This window comes from Mus caroli, unplaced genomic scaffold (assembly GCF_978045245.1).
Source record: "Mus caroli unplaced genomic scaffold, Mus_caroli_1 scaffold_5, whole genome shotgun sequence".
Classification (NCBI taxonomy): domain Eukaryota; kingdom Metazoa; phylum Chordata; class Mammalia; order Rodentia; family Muridae; genus Mus; species Mus caroli.
In genome coordinates, this window is record NW_028227260.1 from 144,730,536 (window position 1) to 144,739,096 (window position 8,561).

The window sequence follows — 8,561 nt, forward strand, 5'->3', positions numbered from 1 at the left end:
CCCATACACATATACATTTACAAATATTAAAAGTAAAACTATTTCAATTATGGTGATCTCAGCACAGACATACTTCCAAGAGGAAGGAACTGGAGATTGCTTGGTTGTCTTAAAGATTAAGCTTAGAAATCTCAAAATATCACTTCTTACACATTCTATTAATCCAAATCAAGTGACAGCTACTCCAGACCCACATTGTGAGGACAGAATCTTTCTTTTATTTGTTCTCTCATATATTATATTTTGTCTTCCTCCCTTACCCCAAGTCTCTCTTTCTCACCTCTGCTCTCCCCAAGATCCATATCCCTTCTGCCTTCCCTCAAAAAAGAGTAGGCTTCCCAGGAACATCAACCACACAGGACATAACAAGCTACAATAAGACCAGGCAGGCACATACTATCACACTAAGGCTGGAGGAGGCAACCCAGAAGGAGTATTCTTTTGCACAATCATGCAAGAGAGTCATGAATAGCCCCCCACTCCCACTGTTAGGATTTCCATAAGGACATTAAGTACATGTATGCAGAAGACCTAGGTCAGACCCTTACAGCTCCTTGATCTTTGCCAGTCCCCATGAGTCAGTTGATTCTGTGGGTCATGTTCCTGTGATGTCCCTTGATCCTCTGGTTCCTCCTTCTCTATCCTTTCACTCCTCCACAGGACTCCCCAATCTCTGCCTAATATTTGGCTGTGGGACTCTGCATCTGTTCCCTTCAGTTGCTGGATGAAGTCTCTCTGGTCTCTTTGATAATGATTCTGCTAGGCTCCAATCCCAGAACACTCAGTAGGCAGGACAATAAGTAGGTTGAAGGTTCTGTGGCTGGGTTGGTGGAGGACAGAGTCTTAGTATTAAAATAGCATGCATGTGGGGAAACCCACAGAAAACTGTGTAAGTCAGACTTTTCAGTAATTATTGAAAACAATGAGAAATATTTGCTTCTAATACCCATCATTATTGAAAATAATCAAAATTCCTTATTTCACACAGCCAGTTTAGGAACCCCTGTTATTATGTAATCAGAGTCTCACTGTGCTATTGCCATTTTAAGCTCCAAATCTAAAAAGTCAGGTAAAAATACCTAATCAAAAACTAAAGAGTTAGAAAATTTACATTAGACTTCCAGACCTTAAGGATCATGGTTACATAGATGGTGATGTAAAGTAGCAAGAATAGAACATTCCTAAAGATTTGGAAGAAAAGCACAACTGTTCCCTTTATGTTCTGACTGATTTTATGTTTACCAAATAATTCTATGTTCATGAACTCCTCAAAGTATATGCTGTAGCTGCTTCTCTGGTATCCCTTCCACTTCTTTTCCACTGAATAGGTTTGAAAGTAGCTGATGATCTGCCTTCAACTCCTTATGGGACTAAGGGGCTTAATGGTAATCTCACTTTCCTTTCCAATGATTGTCTGAAGATAGACTTGTGATCACACATCAGCCAAAGTGAGATAAAAAGAAAAAATACTGATAAAAGTGTATTGGAAACAAAAATCATAGAAAGGTTCTTTCCTTTGGCCACCCCTAAAAGGAAACAACTCAGAGTCTTACCACTTGTCATATACAGTGAAATAACATTGACTCATCAGTTAGGATGTAGTTCCTAGAGCAGCAACAAGGGACACTTATAAATCAATATATCTGGAGTACATTCAATACACAGGGGCCGATACAGCATAGAAGCACTAGCATAATCTCTTGTTCATAAAATGAAAAAATGCCACCAATTTTCTGGAATACATATTTCTGGGCCAAGTAGCATAGTTCTTATTCTGGTGGGGAATGTAGTTCTTTAGGCAATCAATCTTAATGAAAGAATCGGCATTATCTTTCAATGATAACACCAGAGGTGAATACTGAAGCTTATCTGATTCTTGTAAGACCTTACTAGAAGATGTAAGAAGTAGTCAAGAGTGTAATATTACTATTACCAAATCTTTTAATGCTATAGCCTTGGTAATTAAGTGGAGAATGATAAGTATTTCATATTAGCATAGTAGTGATAGAAAACAAACTTTCGTCTGATATTTCTCTTCCATACATTGACATATCTGACGATTTGTTATTTGCTTCACTTCTACTACCAAATTTGGTACCGTTTAATGTTCTTTTTTCTTAGATATATTCTTCATTTACATTTCAAAAGCTATTCTAAAAGTCCCCTATACCCTCCGACCCCCACCCCCCCACACCGCCCTGCTACCCTACCCACTCACTCCCACTTCTTGTCCCTGGCGTTCCCCTGTACTGGGGCATATAAAGTTTGGTAGACCAAGGGGCCTCTCTTCCCAATGATGGCCGACGAGGCCATCTTCTGCTACATATACAGCTAGAGACACGAGTTCTAGGAGCACTGATTAGTTCATACTGTTGTTCCACCTATATGGTTGCAGACCCCTTCAGCTCTTGGGTACTTTCTCTAGCTCCTACATTTGGGGCCCTGTGTTCCATCCTATAGATGACTGGGAGCATCCACTCCTGTATTTGCCAGGCACTGGCAAAGCCTCAGAGGAGAGAGCTATATCAGGGTCCTTTTAGCAAAATCTTGCTGGTGTATGCAATAGTGTCTGCTTTTGGTGTCTGATTATGGGATGGACCCCTGGGTGGGGCACTATCTGGATGGTCCATCCTTTTGTCTTAGCTCCAAACGTTGTCTCTGCAACTCCTACAATGGATATTTTATTCCCTATTCTAGGGAGAAATGAAGTATCCACGTGTTGGCCTTCCTTCTTGATTTTCTTGTGTTTTGTAAGTTATATATTGGATATTCTAGGTTTCTGGGCTAATATCCACTTATCAGTGAGTGCATATCAAGTGACTTCTTTTGTGATTGGGTTACTTCACTCGGTTTGATATCCTCCAGATACATCCATTTGCCCAAGAATTTCATAAATTCATTGTTTTTAATAGCTGAGTAGTACTCCATTTTGTAAATGTATCACACATTCTATATCCATTCCTCTGTTGAGGAACTTCTGGGTTCTTTCCAGCTTCTGGCTATTATAAATAGGGCTGCTATGAACATAGTGGAGCATGTGTCCTTATTACCAGTTGGAACATCTTCTGGGTATATGCCCAGGGGAGGTATTGCTGAATCTAGCGGTAGTACTATGTCCAGTTTTCTAAGAAACTGCCTAACTGATTTCCAGAGTTGTTGTACCAGCTTGCAATCCCACCAGCAATGGAGGAGTGTTCCTCTTTCTCCACATCCTCCCCAGCATCTGCTATCACCTAAGTTTTTGATCCTAGCCATTCTGACTGGTGTGAGGTGGAATCTCAGGGTTGTTTTGATTTGCATTTCCCTGATGATTAAGGATGTTGAACATTCTTTCATGTGCTTCTCAGCCATTCAGTATTCCTCAGTTGAGAATTCTTTGTTTAGCTCTGTACCCCATTTTTAATAGGGTTATTTGTATTTCTGGAGTTCAGCTTCTTGAGCTATTTGTATATATTGGATGTTAGTACCCTATCTGATTTAGGATTGGTAAAAAATTTTCTCCAATCTGTTGGTGGCCTTTTTGTCTTATTGACAGTATCTTTGGCCTTACAGAAGCTTTGCAATTTTATTAGGTCCCATTTGTTGATTCTTGATCTTACAGCACAAGTCATTGCTGTTCTATTCAGGAATTTTTCCCCTGTGCCCGTATCTTCAAGGCTTTTCCCCACTTTCTCCTCTATAAGTTTCAGTGTGTCTGGTTTTATGTGGAGTTCCTTGATCCACTTAGATTTGACCTTAGTACAAGGAGATAGGAATGGATCAATTCTCATTCTTCTTCATGATAACCGCCAGTTGTGCCAGCACCATTTGTTGAAAATGCTGTCTTTTTTCCACTGGATGGTTTTAGTTACCTTGTCAAAATTAAATTCACCATAGGTGTGTGGGTTCATTTCTGGGTCTTCAATTCTATTCCATTGATCTACCTGTCTGTCGCTGTATCAGTACCATGCAGTTTTTATCACAATTGCTCTGTAGTACAGCTTTAGGTCAGGCATGTAGAGGACTTTCTGTTTCTATTTTGTGGAAAGTTTGAGAAGAACTGGAATTAGATCTTCTTTGAAGGTCTGATAGAACTCTGCACTAAACCTATCTGGTCCTTTTTGGTTGGGAGACTATTAATGACTGCTTCTATTTCTTTAGGGGATATAGGAATGTTTAGGTCACTCTGCATTAAACCCATCTGGTCCTGGGCATTTTGGATTGGGAGACTATTAATGACTGCTTCTATTTCTTTAGGGGATATAGGATTGTTTAGGTCATTAATCTGATCCTGATTTAACTTTGGTACCTGGTATTTGTCTAGAACTTTTTCCATGTCATCCAGGTTTTCCAGTTTTGTTGAGTGTAGCCTTTTGTAGGAGGATGTGATTGTGTTTTGGATTTCTTCAGGATCTGTTGTTATGTCTCCCTTTTCATTTCTGATTTTGTTAATTAGGATGCTGTCTCTGTGCCCTCTAGTGAGTCTGGCTAAGGATTTATCTATCTTGTTGATTTTCTCAAAGAACCAGCTCCTCGTTTGGTTGATTCTTTGAATAGTTCTTTTTGTTTCATTCCACTTGGTTGATTTCGCCCCTGAGTTTGGTTATTTGCTGCATTCTACTCCTCTTGTGTGAATTTGCTTCCTTTGTTCTAGAACTTTTATGTGTGTTGTCAGGCTGCTAGTGTGTGCTCTCTCCAGTTTCTTTTTGGAGGCACTCAGAGCTATGAGTTTTCCTCTTAGGAATGCTTTCATTGTGTCCCATAATTTTGGGTATGTTGTGGCTTCATTTTCATTAAACTCTAAAAAGTTTTTATTTCTTCCTTGACTAAGGTATCATTGAGAAGAGTGTTGTTCAGTTTCCATGTGAATGTTGGCTTTCTATTATTTATGTTGTTATCGAAGATCAGCCTTAGTCCATGGTGATCTGAGAGGGTACATGGGACAATTTCAATATTTTTGTATCTGTTGAGTCCTGTTTTGTCACCAATTATATGGTCAGTTTTGTAGAAGGTACCATGAGGTGCTGAGAAGAAGTTATATCCTTTTGTTTTAGGATAAAATGTTCTGTAGATATCTGTTAAATCCATTTGTTTCCTAACTTCTGTTAGTTTCACTGTGTCCCTGTTTCGTGTCTCCTTCCATGATCTGTCCATTGATGAAAGTGGTGTGTTGACGTCTCCCAATATTATTGTGTGAGGTGCAATGTGTTCTTTGAGCTTTACTAAAGTTTCTTTAATGAATGTGGATGCCCTTGCATTTGGAGCATAGATATTCAGAATTGAAAGTTCCTCTTGGAAAATTTTACCTTTGATGAGTATGAAGTGTCCCTCCTTGTCTTTTTTGATAACTTTGGGTTGGAAGTCGATTTTATTTGATATTGGAATGGCTACTCCACCTTTTTTCTTCAGACCATTTGCTTGGAAAATTGATTTCTAGCCTTGCACTCTGAGGTAGTGTCTGTCTTTTTCCCTGAGATAGGTTTCCTGTAAGCAGCAAAATGTTGGGTCTTGTTTGTGTAGCCAGTCTGTTAGTCTATGTCTTTTTACTGGGGAATTAAGTCCATTGATATTAAGAGATATTAAGGAAAAGTAATTGCTGCTCCCTATTATTTTTTGTTACAGTTGGTATTCTGTTCTTGTGGCTGTCCTCTGACCCTTCTAGCAGGTCTAGTTATTCGAGGGTCTCTAGGGGACCTTCTCCTAAGAACCAAATGAGGGGAGGGAGAGAGATGGACACCAAGTGCAAGGAACGACCTGAAACCAATCTGATTAGCATCAAGGTGTCAATGTATTCAGCAAGGCTCAAGGCTTAAATTCACAATCAAAAGGGGAAATACTTCTCAGCAGGAGGAATGGGGCAATGGAAATACACAAGCAAAGGAGGAAGTACTTCTCAGCAGGAGGGATGGGGCAGCGGAAATTTTTCTTTTGGCAACTAAATGGGGAAGCAGGAACTTGGTGGTATCAGAGTACATCTTGTGGTCAGGACATCCGGCACTGACTTAGGGCTGGAACAATCTGTGGTTGTTCTCAAATAGGTGCGTTGGTGGCCCGCTTTTGACCCCCTTTTCTTCTTGGGTGGGGAGAGGCCCAATTCAGAGATCAGGACAATTGTGTTGTCTTAATAGCTCCCAACAGTCTTCTTTTAGGTTTGTTGAAGGATTACTTTCTTGCTTTTTCTAGCAGGTAGTTTCTGTCCTTGTATTGGTTTTTTTCTGTTATTTTCCTTTGAAGGGCTAGATTCATGCAAAGCTATTGTGTGAATTTGGTTTTGTCATGGAATACTTTGTTTCTCCATCTATGGCAATTGAGCGTTTTGCTGGGTATAGTAGCCTGAGCTGGCATTTGTGTTCTCTTAGTGTCTGTATAACATCTGTCCAGGATCTTCTGACTTTCATAGTCTCTGGTGAGAATTCTAGAGTAATTTTAATAGGCCTGCCTTTATATGTTACTTGACATTTTTTCCTTGCTGCTTTTAATATTTTGTCTTTATTTAGTGCATTTGTTGTTCTGATTATTATGTGTCGGGAGGAATTTCTTTTCTGTTCTAATCTATTTGGAATTCTGTAGGCTTCTTGTATGTTCATGGGCATCTCTTTCTTTACGTATGGAAAGTGTTCTTCTATAATTTTGTTGAAGATATTTGCTGGCCCTTTAAGTTGAAAATCTTCATTCTCATCTACTCCTAATATCTGTAGGTTTGGTCTCCTCATTGTGTCCTGGATTTCCTGGATGTTTTGAGTTAGGATCTTTTTGCATTTTGCATTTTCTTTGATGGTTGTGTCCATGTTCCCTTATGGAATCTTCTGCACCTGAGATTCTCTCTTCCATCTCTTGTATTCTGTTGCTGATTCTCATATCTATGGTTCCTTATTTCTTTCCTAGGTTTTCTATCTCCAGTCTTGTCTCCCTTTGGGTTTTCTTTATTGTTTCTACTTCCATTTTTAGATCCTGGATGGTTTTGTTCAATTCTATCACCTGTTTGGTAGTGTTTTCCTGTAACTCTCTAAGGCATTTTTGTGTTTCCTCTTTAAAGGCTTCTAGCTGTTTACCTGTGTTTTCCTGTATTTCCTTCTTAATGTCCTCCATCATCATAATAAGAAGTGACTTTAGGTCCATGTCTTGCTTTTCTGGTGTGATGGTATATCCCGGACTTGCTATGGTGGGAGAATTTGGTTCTGATGATGCTAAGTAACCTTGGTTTCTGTTGCTTCTGTTCTTATGTTTGCTTCCTGCCATCTGATTATCTCAAGTACTTGCTGTCCTCAATATATGTGATTGGAGCCTGTCCTTCCTATAATCCCAGTTGATTCAGGTCTCCTCAGAGTCCAGTTTCTCTGTAATCCCTTACTTGTGGGCTCCTGTGAACCTGAGATTCTGGGTGTGTCAGAGTTCTTGGCAGTCAAGTTCCTCTGAGACCCTGAAATAATGGTGTGACCAAGCTCCTTTTATCCTGGGATCATGTTGTCAAAGATCCTGGGCATGTTACAGTGCCTGGAAGTGGTGTCTCCTTTGAGGAGCATGGAGCTGTCTGGTCAGTCGTCCTAATATCATGTGAAGAGTCCTCTAGGGACCGTGGGGGTGTCTGCCGACTCCGCGCACAAGGTGACCCAGTCCTGGCGCCAACTGGAAGAGTGTTAGTAAGATTCTTATATTTGCTTTTTGCCATCTGGTTATCTCTTGGTGTTAATGTTCAAGCTGTCTCTGGCTGGAGCTTGATCCTCCTGTAATTCTGTTAGCCTCTGTCAGCACTCCTGGGAGTCCAACTCTCACCTGAGTTCCAGTGGTTAGAGAACTCTCTGCAGGCAGGCTCTCCTCTTGCAGGGCAGGTGTCCAGAAGTCTGGAGCTCTGATCCACCTTCTGAGTCCTGGGGTCAGAGCCCTCCCTGTAGGCTGACTCTCCTCTGGCAAGGAAGGTGCCCAGGGTTCTGGGTCTCAGCTGTACCCCCTGACTGAGGATGAAGGCCTGACCAAGAAGCTCTGCTGCTTCTATTGCCCACATGCTCTCAGGTGATCAGGAGGTCCTGGGTGTGCTAGGGGTCCTGCAGCCTGGAGAGTCTTCTGGTTTCCTAGACGCTCTTGGCCGGGGTTCATGCAGAAGCTGGGAGATGTGGCCCCGACCAGAATGAATCCCAGCCTCTGGTCAAGTGGGGTTCCTTTGTCCCTGTTCCTGCCAGCACAAGACCCTCCGTGATTCTTTGGAGCTGATGCTGCATTCCACTCACCTGTGATCCTGAGGTCCTGCGGTGTGGAAAGCACTCTGGGGCCCTTAGCAGCCTGCATTGGGCTCAGAAGGAAGATCCCAGTTAATGAAAATTTAACTCAAACTATCTTCAATCATAATAAATAACTTTTTGTCAATCAAAATAAAATCCAGCTATAAAACATACTTTAATGTTAGTTGATCAAATACAGAATAAAAGAAAGGAGTCTTTCAACCTCTCTATCCTGAGACTAACATAATCAGCTGCATGCTAAAGCTTCTTGCCATCATGTCTACAGGATACTTGTGACAAGAACTAGTGCCTTCTTATTTATAACCAATAAGAAGCTAACTTCCCATAACTGTGCGACCAATGAAA